A 19,370-nucleotide genomic window follows, 5' to 3' on the forward strand; every position below is an offset into this window, starting at 1 on the left:
TGTACTAGTTTATTAGATTGCATGATGTTATTCTCTTGTTCTTGTTTTGTGGCTGTGGGTGAACATTTTTGATTGGCTTTTGTTTTGTTTTGCTTTTCTCATTTTGTTAGATTCTATGGGAGGGAAATTAAATGATACAGTTGTAATCTACCACCTTAACCTGGATGTTTCTAAACAGTATTTCACTGGTTACTTATATTTATTATTTAGAAAAGCAAGTCAACCTACCAAAATTACATTTCAGATGCAGGATTAATTATTTTTATGAAGTTGAATTTATTACAGATACAGCTAGAACTAACTTGTGTTTTTAATTTCCTTCAAGTGCCTTGGGGTGCTGCTAGAGGCAGTAAAAATCAAATATAAATAAGTACTTGCATCTGACAAGTAATTTATAAATATTTTACCTGTACTGTGACCGTATTTATTTATGTACAGAAAATACATAGTCAGACTATCTCTACAAATAAAAATGCTGACCACACCAAGTTGTAATTCATAGGTACTACATGTCTCTTCTCTCTTGGTTTATATTCCCCTGCATCCTTTCCCATACTTATTTCCTTAACTCATGGCTGTCAGTTCTACTTCAAGACAAAAGCCGAGGAAATGTGGTTTTTTAGTTTACACCAGTAAGTTTTTCTGCCTTGGAGAAAATAATATCTCTAACTGTATATTACAGTTTTTATCATTCTGATGTTCTAAGTTAGAAATAATTGTCTGTTCTTGCTAAACTTTACATAAGCATATGTGAAGTGAAAAACTAAGCAGAGAGGCCACAGTCCCAATATTGCATAAAAAAAAAAAACCAAAAAATGCCCAAGGGAGTTAATTCAGATGCCAGCACTATATACAAGCCTTATCTTATTCAACTTAAGATTGCCATTTAATCCTCATTTAGCTGATATCCCCTTGAAATGTATGGATGTTTCAACATGTCAACATTTTGAGGAAGACTCAAAAGAAGATGCCTGATAGGGTCAGCGTGAGACAAAAATCATGTTGTGTGTACATGCACACACAACACACACACACACATACACACACACATAGTAAACTGAAATAAAATTGGTCAAGTGACTGTGATTCTGTCAGTGACTGTGGCTCTGTGCCATCCTGCCCTGCTTGCTCTCTCTACACAACACTGCTTCTGTGTACACGAATATCTCATCAGTTATAGAAAGGAATAATTAATCTAAGTGTCTTTCATTTATTTTTGTTGTTATGAGAAGCAAAAGAACTGCAGGAAGGCCTGATTCATTTCACTAAAATTATTTCAAATCACACCAACACACCAAAATGACAGTATGTGTGAACCATAAAAAAGTTCATAATTTTACTCTGTCCTTTGATTGTTGGGATTTGTAATTATTAATTAAAAAAATCAAGGAAGCTCAATAACTTCTAGACATTACACTTCCGTCTAGGAGAAATTCCTAATGAAATATCAATGAAGACGCAATAGGTAATTCCATACGCATGCTATCTTGAGATGAATTTTTTTACTATCTACTCAAGAGGGCTAGAAGTCATCTGAATTAAGTTGGCCTTTAGAATCCCAAGGTGAGCTCCTTCTTCCTTTATTTTCTTTGAGATAGCCCATATTGTGCCTGAATATAGCACTAATACTCTCTAAGTAATGGTATGCATAAAGAGAGGCAATTTATAAAGAGTTGTACTTTTTTGGTGTAGAGGATTGCTAACCCTGGTCAAAATACATTAGTTCCAGTGCTAAAGTCCTACCAGATCTGTATGAGTGGCGTTAGTAATGTATGAGGCATGTTTTTATGTGACTCTTCTGTATCTTAGGTGTGGTTGGACTACACTTGGACATGATAACCTATGTCAGCTGTAGCCAGTAACTCTGTAATCTCTCCAAAATACGTCTGTGTGCTCAAGTTACTTATGTCATGTTTTGCAAAATAGAGCTGTAGCCAATATGTTAACGCGGGCACCAGAAAATGGATTTGAGTTTTCAATAACCTCTGCCTTACAAAGCCACAGAGAAGTAAATGTTGAAGTGTCTGTCAACCCTCTTCTCTCTACCCCCACTACCATAAACCTGCAGATGTCTCATTATACTGAGGCTAACATGTTCTCCAAATTTCTCCAGGTTAATTCTAAAGAACTGAGTTGTAAATTCATGTAATTTACGTAGGCAAAACAATTAAGTGTTGCTTCATGACCAACTTTGTAGTCCACTGGGGCAAGAATTAGAATGGCCAAATCACAAAGAAAGAAAAGGAAAGACTAACTTGGTTCTATTTATTAATTGAGCAGCTACTTATATAATTGGGTATTTCATTAAAAAGTCAATGAAATCACTTTGTGCATCATCTTATTCCTAAAAAGGATGTGGACATTGACTATTAGAGTAGGAAATTATTTTGCATTTTGTTTAGGAAGAAAAATTTCTTACCAGTTCAGTGAAAGTTTGTTTATTTATCTAACTGAATAGCCATATTATTTCAGCAAGAAGCTTCTACTGACCATCTCCTTAATAGGACTTAAACATCATTACATGGTATTTGAAAACCTCTCTAGTTCACCCAACTTGTCACTTTGAGCATATTGCTTTCTAATATTGTTTTTAAGGTATAATTTGCATAAATTGTAAGTATATATAGCTTGATGGAACTTTACATATGTATACATTCCTATAACTACAATTCTGATTAAGGTGTATAACATTTCCAGCAACCCAGAAAAATCACCTATTTTATAATTCCTCTGAACATTGGAGAATAATGGGCAATAATGTTTTTTTTCCTAACTCAATAGGTAATTGTGAAATCAAATGAAGAAAGTTAAAATGTCATTAGAAAACTATAAAATCCTATGAAAAGAGAAAACCTTGGGTAGTAGTAATAGTTATAAAAGGTTTCCCCTAACCGAGAGATCATTCCCTTACACTTTGTCTTTCTTATTATATGTAAACCTGCAAAGCCTGATGCCTTAGCCCTCAGCAGATTAAATCTTTCAAAGCTGTTTTTAAAAAAACTGAAAATGATGTAAAAGCGGCCAAAATTATTACCATAGGCATAGTTTATTAATGTTTCATTTATACTTGAGTGTAAGAAGTTCAAAATATTTAATTACTGCCTCTCCTCTTCTCAAGCCAAATTGCATGTACATTTGTATGTGTAGATAAAACATCATTGTTAACTTATGTAAAATGATTAGCATCCACTGGTCACAAACCAAGCAGTAGATTTCTGTGTTTAATGATACTGACATACTCAATGAAGGTAAAAACAAAACAAAGCAAGACAAACTAATTGTTGCTCTTTTCTTTAGGGGCAACTTACGCATTATAACAATGCTTATTTTTTAGCTTCTGTTTTTTTTTAACCAGGGCTAATTATCAGCATTAACATTTTTAAAAAAAATTCTCCAAAGAGAATCTGAGTAACTGGAAGAAATCAGTGGGTTTGAAGCATTAGGAAAAAGTACAAGTTTTTTGATGATTAAATATTTACTTGGATTATTGGCATCCATTTTCTTCTTACATGTACTCAGTCTTTCATATATATCAATATACAAACTTGCTATTTTTTTAATAAATGAGTTTATTTCCTTTACTGCGATCTATTATTATATCTCTCTGAAGAAAAATGGTCCCTTCAACCTCAACAGAGCTTTCACACCTATTTGGTGGCTTCAGCTGATATTCCTCGGATAGTCGTAAATATTCCTCCAGGGAGTTGCTGCTAACTCCAAAAGTGAAACTGCTGTGTCTACAGCTCATCCTGGGAAGCAGGTTGTCCACAATTAGATTTATTGACTTCAACTTCCCTTTTTTTTTTTTTTTTTTAAGTTCCTGATCCTTCTCAAACTCTTCCAAAAATTTGAAGAAATACGAATGCTTCCAAACTCATTTTATGAGGCCAGCACTATCCTGATATTAAAACCAGACAAGAACAATACAAAAAAATTATAAGCCAATGTCCCCGATGAACAGAGATGGGTAAATCCTCAAAAATATTAGAAAACTGAATTCAATAATACATGAAAAGAATTATACACCATGATCAAACCCACAGAAAACATCACATTCAATGGTGAAAAGCTGAAACCTTTTCCTTTAAGATCAGGAGCAATATAAGGATGCCCAGTCTCACCACTTTTATTGAATATAGTACTGGAAGTCCTAGCCATGGTAAATAGGCAAGAAAAAGAAATAAAAGACATCCAGATAGGAAAGAAAGAAGTAAAACTGTCACTATTTGCAAATGGCATGATAATATAGAAAACCCTAAAGACCCTACCAAAAAACTCTTAGAATTAATAAATGAATTCAGTAAAGTTGTAGGATACACAATTAATAAACAGAAATTGATTGCATTTCTATATACTAATAATGAACCATCAGAAAGAGAAATTAAGAAAAAAATCCCATTTACAATGTCATGAACAAGAGTAAAATACCTAGGAATAAACTTAACCAAGGAGGTAAAATATCTGTACACTGAAAACTGTAAGACATTGGTGAAAGTAATTGAAGAAGACACAAATAAATGGAAAGATATTTTCTGCCCATGGATTCTAAGAATTAATTTTCTTAAAATGTCCATACTACCCAAAGCAATCTACAAATTCAGTGCAATCCCCATCAAAATTCCAATGACATTTTACACAGAACTAGAGCAAATAATTCTAAAATTTGTATTGAACAACGAAAGACCCCGAATAGCCAAAACAATTTTGAGAAAGAAGAACAAAGTTGGAAGTATCACCCTCCATGATTTCAAACTATACTACAAAGTTATAGTAATCAAACAATATGGTATTGGCACACAACAGACATAGAGATCAATAGAACAAAATAGAGAGCCCAGAAATAAACCAATGCACGTATGGACAATTATTTACTACAAAGGAGTCAAGAATATACAATGGGGGAAAGGACAGTTTCTTCAATAAAAAGTGCTGGGAAAACTGACAGCCACATGCAAAGGAATGAAACTGGACCACTATCTTACAGCATATACACAAATCAACTCAAAATGGATTAAAGACTTGAGAGTAAAACCCAAAACCATAAAACTCCTAGAAGAAAACATAGGCAGTTAGCTCCTTGACATAGCTCTTGGCAATATTTTTTTGGCTCTGACTCCAAAAGCAATGGCAACAAAAGCAAAAATAAACAAATGAGACTACATCAAACTAAAAACCTTCTGCACAGTGGAGGGAGCCATTAACAAAATAAAAAAGGCAATCTTCAAAATGTGAGATGATTTTTTCAAACCACATATTCAATAAGGGGCTAATACCCAAAATATATGAAGAACTGATGTATATCAATAACAAATGGGCAAACAATCCAATTTAGAAACGGGCAGAGGATCTGAAGACATATTTTTCTAAAGAAGATATACAAATGGCCGACAGGCACATGAAAAGATGCTCAGCAGCACTAATTATCAGGGAAATGCAAATCAAAACTCCAATGAGATATCACCTCACACCTGTCAGAATGGCTAAAATCAACAACACAAGAAACAACAGGTGTTCACAGTGAGGATGTGGAGAAAGGGGAACCCTCTTGCACTGTTGGTGGGAATGCAAACTGGTGCAGCCACTGTGGAAAACAGTATGGAGGTTCCTCAAAAAAATTAAAAATAGAACTACCCTACGATCCAGCAATCCCACCTCCGGATCTTTATCTGAAGAAAATGAAAACACAATTTATGCACCCCTATGTTTACTGCAGCATTACTTATGAAAGCCAAGACGTGGAAACCACCTGAGTGCTCACTGATAGATGAATAGATAAAGGAAATGTGGCATAGATACACAATGGAACACTAAACCATAAAAAAGAAGAAAATCTTGCCATTTGTGACAACATAGGTAAACCTTGAGGGTATTACGCTAAGTGAAATAAGCCAGACCAAGAAAGACAAATACTGTATGATTTCACATATGTGTGGAAACTAAAAAACAAAACAACGAAATTCCTAAGTATAAAGAACAGAATGGTAGATACCAGAGAGGAAGGCAGTTGAGGGGAGGCCAAAAAAAGGTGAAAGGTGTCAATTGTATGGTAAGGGATGGTAACTAGACTTACTGTGGCCATCACTTTGTAGGGTATGCAAATATCGAGTTATTATATTGTACACCTGAAACTGATATAATGTTATATACCGATTTTACCGAAATTTTTTAAAAAGTTCCTGAATTGAACTAAATTGGCTCTGAGTGTCCTAAGCCATTTAAAATAACTTACATATTTGAAAAGGATCACTGTTGTGGCAATCACAGTAAGCATGATAGTTTTGAAACAGAACAGTTTTTATTGCTCTGGCACTATCTTTGATAATTCAAGTAAAAAGACTATTATTCCCCCCCAAAAAAAATGTATATGGGAATTTAGTGCATATGAGAGTGGGGGAATTAGAAGCATTAGTTTGAGTGGCGTAGCTAGGATGTTTGAAAGTTCGTCCTCTGAGTTGTTTTAATACCCTTCGGGCCCGACCTGAACACCCAGTCCTTGGCTCTCTGCAAGAATGTAGACTAACTTTCACCACATCCTGGCCAGTTACTATCAAGAGAAATGTCCACAAAGCAGAATGGTGTCCTGGTTATTTAAACATATCCAAAATGATTTTTGAATATAGATTTTCTCACATAATTATTAAAAATTCTAAGATAGATTATAATGCCATGAGTAAATGCCAATCATTGTGATGGATGTTATGTTAAAAAGTCTGAATGTGTTGGAGGAGCATGATAAAGTGTTTACAGGGAAAACATTACGGTAATTGAAATTTGCCTTCAACATGTGTGATAGGGAGGAGAGATGAAATTAAATTTTTAAGGTATTGATGCCTGGGATTCAATGAATTATTCTCCCTACTTTTGATTATGTTTTAAAGTTTTCATAATAAAAATGTGAGGCAACCGATGATTATGGTATTATGGTATGGAACCTGTAGGTTTTAGGTACAATATAAACATTCACTAATGGAAAATCTTAGGAGAGAGAAATTCTTTAGGTATATTATGCTCTTACATTGAGTAAATAGAGAGGTAGCAGGTAAAAATTCCTTTCTTAGGATCACAGAGTTAGGTTGAGGGTGCTTTCCTTTTCTTTTCTTCCTTTTTTTTTTAGATTTTATTTATTTAAGAGAGAGAAAGAGAGCATGAGAAGGGTGAGGGGCAGAGGGAGAAGCAGGCTCCCCCCTGAGCAGGGAGGCTGATGTGGGCTCGATCCTAGGACTCTGGGATCATGACCTGAGCCAAAGGCAGACGCTTAACTGACTGAGCCACCCAGGCGCCCCCCTCCCACACACACACTTTTTTTTTTTAAGATGAGGGTGCTCTCCTTTTCAGTGTTAGTCAGTATGTAGTGAACATCTTCAACACACCAGGTCAAAGAATGGGCCCTGATCATACTAGTATGAACAAGGCATAGTGCAGCCCAGGGAGGAAACCAGTCACATAAACAGATAATCATAAAACAATGTCATAAATAGGAGGGGAGGCCATAGCATTTTCTTTTATGTGCTGTGAACAACATGAGAAATAGCATGATGAATAAAAATAGCATATACTGCTGAAGGAAAAAGCAAATGGCTGAGCGTTGCCAGAGTTGTGAATTCAAGGTAGGAAATGAGAGAGAGTCAGAGGCAGGCAGTGAACTTCATCCTGAAGGTGGTAGAGAGCCCTGAAGAGTTCTGAGGTGAGACAAGCTGGTGGAGGGTAGGTTTGAGCAGACAACATTGGAATCAGGGAAGACAGAAGGCGTCTGTGGTCGTCCACCAGGCGAGAGACCAGGAAAACCTGAACTGGATCCAGACTTTGGTGGGGGGGAGGATAGTAAGAAAGGGGGAGTTTCAGCCCAGTATTGTAGGAATAGGACAGTATGAATGCTTTCCTTTCCCTACGTCCCTTCTCTCATTCTTCCTTCTCAACTCTTCCACCCCCCTTCTTTTCTTGTCATCCTTTTACCTTCTTTCTATCTTTCCATTGTCAAGGCTTGTGCAAAGATTTCATTTTTAAAAAATTTGTTTTGTATAGTTAATGTATGCTCCTGGAACAGAACTCAAAATACAAAATGTATGTAACTGAAAAAAAAAAAAAAAAAAAGTCTTCTTTCTGCATCCCTTGCTCTCTAGCTACTTTTCAACTTCTCTTTCCTCCAAGGAGCCAGCCATGGTTCCTTCCAAGGCTCTTGTGTAATTGCTTCAGCGATAATGTCATGCGCTTATGACCATACACACATACTTGCAAAGACTTTTAAAAATAACTTGTGTGAAGACTCTGTGTACATACTTGACAAGTTAATTAGCATGCTCTCTGCACTATATTAAAATCTTATTAATTAACTCGATGGGCCATTTGATTACATAGCTCTAAAAGAAAATGTTGGAGTTCTTTTGCAGACAACAATGGGCTCACCAACGATACTTGCATGAATCATCTTCTTTTGGAGGATGAAAAGGGTTAAATTAAACTATTGGAAACTTTCCCTTTCTAGTGGATATGACTGCTACTGTAATGTCTATCTGGAGTCTTGATTAACCTTCAGAAAACCTCAGCAAACAGTCTTCCAACCTATTAAGAAATTTGCTTATGGAACAACATATTACCCCACTAAAAGGCCTCTATCTTAACTGTCAGAGTAGTGAGATTGTAATTAATTGGCTTTCATTTTTCCTTTTTAAATCAAAGAAAAAAACCTTTAGCCTTTCTTCAGGGGCAGGTTGTGGCATTTCCATGTAGTAAACATTCCAGCTTCTACTTTCACCGTGGGTACACTGCAGTGAATCCCTGACTGCAGTAATTCCTGGAAGAGCAGAATATATGATGCTTTCATAAATACATATTAATACATTCGTCTTCTTCCAGCCCAAGCCAGATTTTCCTGGCTGCTTATTTCCTCAGGTGGCCAGAAGAATACAATCCCTGATAGAAAAAGTTGGCAGCTTCACATGCATAACTGATCAGCAGGAACACTCTCCCTCCGATAGTGTTCTTGTACTTCTGTGGGTGAAAGATGGTACAGTGGTTATCTGATAGGCATAGTATAATGACTTCATACACAATTAAAACCATTATATTTGAATCTGTGGTAGCATTTTCCTTACGAGGAAGTCATTGTGGTGTCTCTCCTGATTGGATGGGGGCCCCCAAATGTGGGTGTCGATAGGGTGGAAGACAGTAGCGGGAGAGGTGAAAGAATTCAGCAGAGGCAGAACAAAGGAGATAGAAGTTTCTTGAAGACACCGCAAGGGAGTGGAGGCCAGATCAACAGAAGAGAGGCTGTCTGCCACGAGGCAGCAGGTGGGGGCTGTTTTTAAAGAGGGAAGGCGAGGAGGTATGGCCACATACGGAATTTTCCCTTTTTTCTGGTAACTGTGCCTGGTTGTAAGTAACCCATTGGTCAGTTAGAGTCTATGGATACTTTGAGGTGGGTCCCCAGATGGGGGTTCCTGTGGACCTCTCTATTTTCCATTCCTCAAACCTGTTTGTCTAAAAGTGGCCTCTACAGTCTTCTTTAATAAATCCTTACTCAAGGAATAAGTCCTGTAAATACAGAAACCTTTAGACTAGAAATAATTATTACGATCATGCCATGTTCAAATTCTGGCTTTTTCTTAATATAATTTGCAGTCCTAAATGCTCTGAATCACATTGAGAGAATTAAAGAGAATATAAATTCCTAAAAATGTTAAGCACAAAATTGTCAAATTATACTTTCTCTCTAATAAGAAGCTAGCTAACATACTCCAGAATGTCATAATTTTCTTATATTTCAAGCAAAAGCACTCCAATTAACTGGGTATCCAACTAAGGTTAATGTTATTTTACAAAATCAATTTGCTTTTATATGTTGTGACTGAAATTATATTATTACACAATGCATATTTTGCTGAATTATTTAATAATACCTTCCGCACCAATTCTCTAGAATATAAGTTTATCTGTTTTATTCACTGCTGTATTTCCAGCTTAGAACATAGAAGTGTTCAATACATATTTTTAAACCAATAACATCTATCTATGACCCATATTTCTATTAGAATATTTTCATCACACATTGTACATCTTTTTTTAACTTTGTTTTTTTTCTTTGTTGTTGGAGAATAAAAGCTATGCAGCATAGGATAAAAAGCATAAGATTGAAAAAATTTTTGCTTGATTAACTCATTTTGTCCCAGTTGCATGAAGCCTAGTGTAGAAAAGTACTAACAATTTAATGGTTTCATTATTTCCTGTACCTCATTTCCCTAGTTCAGGTTGACTACAAATATGGAAAAGCCGAGAACTGCAGCCACTCCCCAGCCCCATGTAAGAATGGACCCTGAATAGAAAAAAAGGAGAAATAGGACAGAGAGAGAGAGGAACAGAAGATACAGACTGAGAGTGGGAGAGAGTCTTGCTTATGTTAATACGATTGCCATTAATGTGCCTTTTAATACAAAGTGCCCTACATTATGCTACATAGTTCATCATAAGCTAATGAAAGAGCTGCTTTAATTAGGAAGATAATAAGTGATTCAGAGACAAAAGGGAAGGATTCCAGACCATCACATCTATACACATGGAGGGACAGCTGCCCAAGTGAGAGGCTTTGGGGACCGGGAAGAGAGCAGGTAAGCTGCATGACTGCAGTAACTAGGAGTGAAGGAGGTGATGGTGTCCTCAGCGAAGAGGCACTCCATCCTAAGGTATTAAAATCTCATGGGTTTCTGCTGTGAGACAAAACATTAAGCCAATTCAGCCTCTATTAATTGCCAAAAGAAAATTAGATTATCTCAAATTTTGGAATAAGTCACTAAAATATTCTTACATTTGTTGTCCACACTATTGGTTTAGTCTTAAAATCTGTAATAGTTTTTGATGTTCCTTAGAGAATCAATGGTCTGTCATTTGAAATAGTAGAAAAAGAACACTCCTGCTCCACAGAAAATCATGCCATTTGACTACCAGCACGCTGATTACTAGTGAGAATTGTGCTCGCTTAGATTACATAGGTAGAAAATGAGATATATAAAATATTACACATGACTATAAATCAATGACACGGCGTAACTCTAGGATACCTTTCTTTTTCATTCTGTCATTACTCGTGCTTTCTTTTCCTAGACACCCAGAAAAATTATTGCCTTATAATAGATAATACAATACAAAGGTAAGATTAATATATAAACAGATTTCTACTTTAAAAGGGAGGCATTGATTTTCATCAGCATCTTAGTTTTTTTTTCCTTCTGCCAAACAGAAGTCTCTATAGGAGTTAGGAGCAAACTTCAAAAATATGTTGGTTGAAGACCATGAAGCCACAGTGCTGCTCAAAGTTTTCTTCACAACCCGTGCCTGTCCCTGACCTATTACTGAATCACAATAACCTAAGTACAGGCATTGAGAATAAACATTTAGATTTTCTTGCAGCAATCTGACAGAGTAAATATTTTGTCTATTGAATTTAAAAGTAAAGAATTGAGCATTTTTTCAAGTGATTTTTTTTTTTTTGCATAAGTACTGGTCTCTTATGGATAAGAAATTAGAAGTAAACCTTTTGTTATGGATAATTTCATAGTTACTCAACTGAACTACTTTGAAAACAGGTGCTTACATCATCCTTCCAAACTTCTTTGGAATACTCCTGCATATCTAGGACTTTGAGTGTCATAAATTGCTGGTTCTTCAGAAAGTAGAATGGTGGTTACTAGGGCCTGAGGGGTGGGGAAAATAGGGCAATGTTGGTCAAATTGTGCAAACTTTCAGTTATGGGATGAAGGAGTTTTGAGGAACCTAATGTATAGCATGGTGATTATAGTAAATACTGTATTATATACATTTTATATAAGTATACTGTATTTTATACATTTTATTTGTATTATATACATTTCTTACCACAAAGAAGAAATGGTAAACATGTGGTGATGGATGTGGTAATTAACTCTAGGGTGGTAATCATTTCATAATATAGAAGTGTATCAAATGAACACATTGTATACCTTGAGCCTACATAATTTTATATGAAATTATATCTCAATAAACGTAGAAAGAAAATAAAATCAGAATCTCTGAAAAAAATCTGTTTATGTTTTCTCTGCTATTTTAAATTGTATTCTTTTTTTATTAACATACAATGTATTATTTGTTTCAGGGTACAGCAAAAAATAAATATATCTTATGTCTGGAATGCCTTCATATATTTTGGAAGAATTTTTAAAAATTCAGCCTTACAAAGTTCAGAATTGAAACCAAGCCTGTGGGGAACATTTTACTTCTGTAACATCAAACATTTACAAGCGATTGTTGATGAAGATGGTAATAAAAAAAACAGAGGCCTTTTGTACTTACTCTTTGTGAAGTAGTTAGTTATACATTAGGTTACTGACAAACATCAACTGAGTACGGCAGGAACACGCTCAGTATGGTAAGTCATGAGAGTAAATATCATGTCAAAAGAAGAGAACACAACTGCAAATAATTGGGAACTAAGGCCATTTTATCAAGTTGAAGTTGGACATATGGGCATTTGAACTGAAAGAATATTTCAATAGTCCGTAGTCATGTGATAGGAGGTGGGGGAATGGATACATTTTATCATCAAATCTGAGATACCTTCACTATCCACAGATCCACTCCCAAGCCCCAGCACTTCTGTCCCAGCCACCACCCTCAGTCTCCAGAGACCAGGCAGCAGACCACCAGGAACTGCTAGGATATGTTTTTGGAAGCCTTGCATCCTGCCTGCCATCTTGGTTAGTTAGCCTTTGTCATTTCCCTTCCAGTCTAATTTCCCCTCTTGGTATTGTTGGCTCTTTTTTTCCCCTGACCCAAACTACCCATGTGTATGCTCACTTTTATAGTGCCTATCTAAGGCAAACAAAAAAAAATCCCTCTTTTCACTCTCAAACTTTTCATTAAACCTCTTTCCCTTTCTTTCACAGAAACCCAACTTTTTCATAAGAAAGGACATGACCTTGCATTCAGGGGTTACTTCTTCCTACATTCCACATATATGGAATGTCGATCATCCTCCTCTATCCTCAGTGCTGCTTCCAGAGCATTACCACATTAGCCTTTGGTAAAGATCTCCACCACTTTGAGATTATGCCATCAGGTTGTATCATCCCCGGCCTTGATTGCTATTGTCATGTACTTATTTTCTGGGATTTGGAAATCCCTCTTCCTTCAAGATGTCTCTTGGAGATACATGGGCCCATCAGAGCCCACAGTTACAAAACTGAGCTCATCCCTTCATCAACCTGCTCGATCTCGCCTTCCACCCACTATTAAGTTTCATGCTTATGCCTTCAATGGTTTAGCATCTAAATTTTTTACACTCTACTTCACATGATGCTTCACTATTAGCTGCTCTATTCCTTGATGATTTCATCTCCAGCCATGTTCATCTACACCTCTCTTTCATAATTCAAGACTGTGGCCACACCCAGATCTTATCATCACTTGGAACTGTCCCACTTCCAACACATTAAATCTGAATGCCCCATTCTTACCACAGCTCCCCTCCCATAAGTCTTCCCACTCAGTACTCTTACCAACCCTGTCCCTGGCTCCATACGGCTGGCAGCCTGGGATCCCTCTACCTTCCTCTGTTCTATTTTGTCTTCTTTACCTTCTCTGTCTTGCTTTGATGTCATGGGCCCTCATTTCAAGCATTTTTTTGCCAGTTTTTTGAAACTCTAGTCATATTGCCTTTCTATCCATCCTCATGGCAAATATTCAGTCTAGGTGCCCTATTTCTGTAGATCTAACCCAGACAGCTGAGTTATTGAAGATGATCACACAACTGTACATGTTCATGACACTATAAATTCCTGGTGCCCAAACTCAACTAGGTTTTCAATACTTTGTATATTTCCCTACTGAATTTTCTCCACTCTCTTTAAATCTTTCATTTGTTTTCTTCACTCTCAACCAATAAATTTGCCTGCTTGTTCAGAGGAAAAATATAGCTCCAACTTCCTGCCACCAAGCCTACAAACAGAAGTCCCAGGAAAGAAAAGTTATTTCCCTGGTTGAAGATTAATTCCTGCATCTGGATTCATGATCCTATCTCCTGCCTTTCTAGGATACCTGTGATGGGCTGAATATTTGTGTCTCCTCAGATTCATACATTGAAATCCTGACCCCCAATGCGATGGAATTAGGCGGTGGGGGTCTTTGGAAGGCAATTAAGTTTAGATGATGTCAAGAGAAGAGAGCCTCCCTGGTGAGATTAGTGCCCTTAGCAGAAGAGGATAGACACTAGAGCTTCTTCATCACCACCACGTGAGGAGACAGAGAGAAGGTAGCTGTCTGTGAGCTAGGAAGTAGGTCCGCACCTAGAACCAAATATGCTGGCACCTGGATCTTGACTTCCCAGCCTCCAAAACTGTAAGAATTAAATGTCTGTTGTTTAAGCCACCCAATCAATGGCATTTTCTTACAGCAGCCTGAGCTGACTATGATGATAACCCTCTTCTTTATCTTTAAGTCTTACTTTCCTTCTTTTATTCATCAGTCCATAAACATATCCCATGTTCTCACATACTAAAAATTTGTCCCTCAGCCTCCCACCTCCCACCAGGCACTGTCCTTTATCACCACTGCTTCACAACTAAATCTTTTGAAACAGTTGTCTACATTCACTGACTCTAGTTTTCAGCTCCACACATTCTTCACACCTTTTCAATCTGGCTTCTGCTCTTGCGACCTGTAGAAACTTTCTTGGCAAAGCCAGCAATGACTGACTTTCTTGCTGCTAAATCACTGAAATCTTTCCTTGTTTGACCTCTCTAATCCTCTTCCCACTATTGACCATCCCTTTTGATCCTTAAATCACACTCTTTCCATTCCATCTCACTGACATTGAAATCTCAGATTCCTTTGTGGTATCCTGAAATGTTTGTATTTCTCGGGGTTCTGTCTTAGGTTTTCTTCTCTTTTCAATTTGCACACTTTCAATTTTTCAATATCTCCCTCATTTCTTGTTGTGGCTTTAACAACCCTCTTTCTATATGCAGGTGACTCCGAAGTTCATCTTTCCAGGGGCAATCTCTCTCCTAAATTTTAGATGTGGAAATCCCTCTTCCTACAAGATGTCTCTTGGAGATACAGTGGACCCATCAGAGCCCACGGTTGCAAAACTGAGCTCACCTTTTCTATTAACCTGCTCTATGTCACCTTCCACCCCCTACTTAAAACTAGAAATCTGAGTATCATCCTTGACTGTTCCCTTTCCTTTACTTTAGAATTCCTAGCTATGGATCAATTCATCGCTTTTTTCTTTATTTCCTCTATTACTTACCTAATTCAGTCCATCATCTTATTTTCATTCACCTCAACAGGAGTCTCTGTTTCTCTAGTCAGATCTCCCTTCAACTTATTCTCCACACCACGGACCAGGATTTTTCTAAAATGCAAATCTTACGCATATGCTACTACTGTGTTTAAAAGTGTCCGATGGTTCTTCATTACATGGAAAATCCAAATTTATTAACATGCCTCACATGATCCTTCTCCTTCTGAGCTCTTACCATTCTTCTGTTTGCCTTTTAATGCTTCAATCATTTAGATTTTTAACTATCTCCTCTCTCTCCCTCCCCACACCCCACTCCCCACTTCTCTCTCTTGCTCTCCTGACTCCAGGTCTTTGCACAGCCTCTTCTTCTGTCTTGAGTTTTCCACTACCCACCACCCCCCGCCCTGCCCCACCTCACTACCTGATTCCTCTGGCTAAATTATACATACAATTCAAGTCTCACTTAGACATAACTTCCTTCGGGAAGCTTTTTTTCCTCCCAGAACTGGTGTGGGGATTCTCCTTTTTGCTTCCACTGCAATTCATTTTACTTTTCATAATACTTGTCACATTCTATTGTAGTTTTTTAAATTGTACTTTTCTATTTTTGACTTTTTATTCCCCATTAGCCTGTCAGCTCCATTAGGGCAAGAATTGTTTGTTTTGACTCTAATGCTCTGGTACATTGGAAGCTGTAATAATTATTCAGTGTATGAATGTAGGAAGAAAAGAATAGGAAGATGCAGGCAGAATAAAGCCAACGGAGGCAAGGAACTTAGGAGATCAAAACTAAATACATAAATCAAGTTCAGGAACTTAAGAAATCAGAGTAAAAAAAGTTAGAAGAGGTGCCTCTTCAGGCCCTCAGGTTTAACAAGATCAAGACAAAAAGGCAGATTCCTTGGCATCTTTATATGTCTTGTCTGCACTTGGCCATGTTGGTTCCACTTGGTTTAGTCCCTCCATGATCTGTCTGCCTGCTTCTCCAAGGAGTCTCCTCTCAGTGTCCAGGTGCATAGTTCTTTGAAATTTTACCTTTGTTGTTACCACTAAGCATTCCTTATGAACCACTGGTTTGCTTTGGCTGGTTACTTAGGCATGGCCCCTATCCTCTAGAAGTCCATACTCAGTCAAACGCAAAGCACAAATATTTCATTGAGAAAATATAAAATGAAGACTAAATAACACTTATTTAATAAATGTATACAGGGCAATTGGATTGTGTCAAGTGGCAAGAGCGAAGGGGTGACAGATGGTGCATGATTTAACCCACCACCCCTCAAAGTGATACATACATGGCTATCCTCAAAAGTGTCACATGACTATATGAATCCACTAGATGTCTCATAAATTTTTCCCATATGCTACCTTCCTCCCCCCCTACCACTTATAATACCCTACACAGGATAAAGCAAGTCAAAATCTCTGATATAAACCAACTTGTGGGAACCCTGTCACCCAGGTCATCAAAATTTACACAGGGATTTTAAAAACCATTTAGATTCAAACTTATATGCTACTACACCACTAAGTTCTACGTTGTAGCTTTGTAATTGGCAGAACAAATAAAAATATTTCCAAAACATCAAAATTAAGAATTTCTGTTCATCAAAGGACACATGCAACAAGGGTGAAAAGACAATCTATGGGATGGGAAAAAATATTTGCAAACCATATATCCAGTAGAGGATTATCCAGAACATATAAATAACTGCTATAATTCAACACTATCAATACAACCTGATTTCTACATGGGAAAGGACTTGAATAGACATTTCTCTAAATAAGATATACAAATGGCCAACAAGTATTTGAAAAGATGCACAACATTATTAATCATTAGGGAAATGTGAGTTAAAACCACAAAAATTAAAACTTCTATGTACCTATTAAAAGTGATAGAAAATACTGTGATACTATTCTATTAGAATATTCAGAAAATAAATATAGACTATTATTTGAGATGCATTGTGTATAATATTTCTCAGAATTATAACCATATTTACTTCAACTTTTTGTTCTAGGAATTATGCAATTTTATTATAATCAAACTTTAGCAATGAATGGATGAGTGCACTCAGAACAATGAATGGGAACCGATTAGTCAGCCATACAAGTAAAGTGAAACTTAAGATTCACTTAGTTGTCACAGAACACCAATTATCTAAGATTTGCATTAGTCTACTGTAACTACTTAGGAGCCTGTCATCTTACTTCTTGTGCAATAGAATTCCCTGTGGTCAGCAACCTCCAAGATGGCCACAGTGTTCTTGGCCTCCTGATACTCATGTCCATGTATAACCTCCTTCCCTTAAGTGTGAGCTTCTAATGAGCAGAATACAGCAGTTGTAATGGGATATTGCTTGTTAGATTTGGTTATAAGAAGACTGTGGTTTCCATTTTGGGTGCTTTCTTTTTCTGTCTCTTTGTCTCTGTTTCTCTTTCCTTCTCTCTGACTCTCTCTGCCCTTTCTCAGGGGAAACAAGCTATAGTGTTGTGAATAGCGCTATGGTAAATACCACACAAAAAGGAAGAGATATCTGAAGATAAGAACAAATGAAGATCCGAGGCTGCCAAAAGCCACATGAATGAGTTCAAAAGTAAATCTTCCCAGAGCTGAGATGACTGTAGCTTCAGCCAATACCTTGATTGCAACCTTGTGAGACACCAGACTCAGAGACACCCAGCTAAGCTGTGCTTGGATTCCTGATTCACATAAGCTATAATAAATGTCTCTTGTTTAAAGCTGTTAAGTTTTGCTATAATTTGTTACGCAGTGATAGATAATACATAACCAAATGTATCAAATATAATAAACTTTTAAAGGTAATATTTTACATATAATTTTCATTCATTTGTATGTAAAGCTACATACTAGGATTTTTTTGCCATGGTTTCTGTTCTCTCTTGTCCCAAATCCTATACTATTAGGTTGATCTAACTTCTAATGTTTGGATCACACATGTCCAGCCTGATCTGATTGACACATTATTCTAGCATTATCTACTGTCTTTTCAATGTTCTTTTTTTCTTCTCAATCTGAATTAGAACATATTTTTTTTCCCAATCTTCCTCCAAATTTTTAGGAATATCAGGAGAAAATGTACATATTTATGAGCTATGAGTGTGCTTGAGTACATGGTGTAGTTAATAGGAACAGTTCCATTTGGTGGCTGGGTTTTCAAATGCATCAATCAGGGCAAGATTAAACCTTTGGTTCCTATTCAGAATCTGACTATTTCTCATCACCAACCAGAATCACTATCATTGCTCACTAGGATTAGACCAATAGCCTCCAAATTGATCTTCGTCCTTCTACCCTTACTTTGCTTCAGTCTGTTCTCAACACAGAAGGCAGAATGATCCTGTTAAACCACAGGTCAGCTCATGTCAAAATGCTTAAATCGCTCCTTATTTCACTCAGAGTAGAAGACATTAGAATGTCCCAAAGTGTGCCCTAGCCCCAACCTTTAACCTGGTAATCCATGAGCTCCTTATCTATACCATGAGCCCCTCCACCTCACTCTAGCCACACCATGTTTGCTTTGTTCCCATTTTCTAGGAACACTCCTACCTTGGGGCTATTGCTCTAGTTCTTTCCTCTGCTTTAAATCTTCTTCGCCCGGATATGCTCTTGGCTAACATATTACATCCTTGAAGTCTTTGCTCACAATTTCACCTTCTCAAAGAGACCTACTTTGACCTCTACCATATATTGTAACTGTCTACCCCGCCCCAGTCTTCAGAATTCACCATTGTTTATCATCTTCTAATCTACTCAATAATTGACTTGTTACTTGTTACATTTATGGTTTATCTGTCACCACTAGAGAATAAACTCCATGAGGAAAGAGGTCTCTGCTTTGTTCACTTTTGAAAACTCAATCACCTAGATTTTATCAGGCACATAGTAGGCACTCAATATTTATTGAATTGAATCGTGAACTCACTGGAATTGAGTTGCCCTTCTAGCTCTTGAAATATGAAAAGTGGTAACAAAGTATTAATGATAAATAAGTAGAAATGCTAAAAATTTGTAGCTATTGAATAAATGAAAACACTTATCTAGCGGAGAGTCCTTGTGTTCCCTCAGAACAAGTAA

General features: G+C 36.8%; 1 long non-coding RNA gene across 1 annotated transcript in view; it reads left to right on the forward strand.

Moving 5' to 3' along the window:
* Positions 1-18,002, forward strand: part of LOC144379717 (uncharacterized) — a 35,566-nt gene extending 17,564 nt beyond the window's left edge. The window contains exons 2-3 of the long non-coding RNA XR_013443063.1: positions 12,122-12,394; positions 17,745-18,002. This is a non-coding gene — a long non-coding RNA (uncharacterized LOC144379717). The remainder of the gene's footprint in view (positions 1-12,121; positions 12,395-17,744) is intronic.
* The last annotated feature ends 1,368 nt before the right edge of the window (positions 18,003-19,370 follow it).

Source organism: Halichoerus grypus, chromosome 1, assembly GCF_964656455.1.
Source record: "Halichoerus grypus chromosome 1, mHalGry1.hap1.1, whole genome shotgun sequence".
Lineage (NCBI taxonomy): Eukaryota > Metazoa > Chordata > Mammalia > Carnivora > Phocidae > Halichoerus > Halichoerus grypus.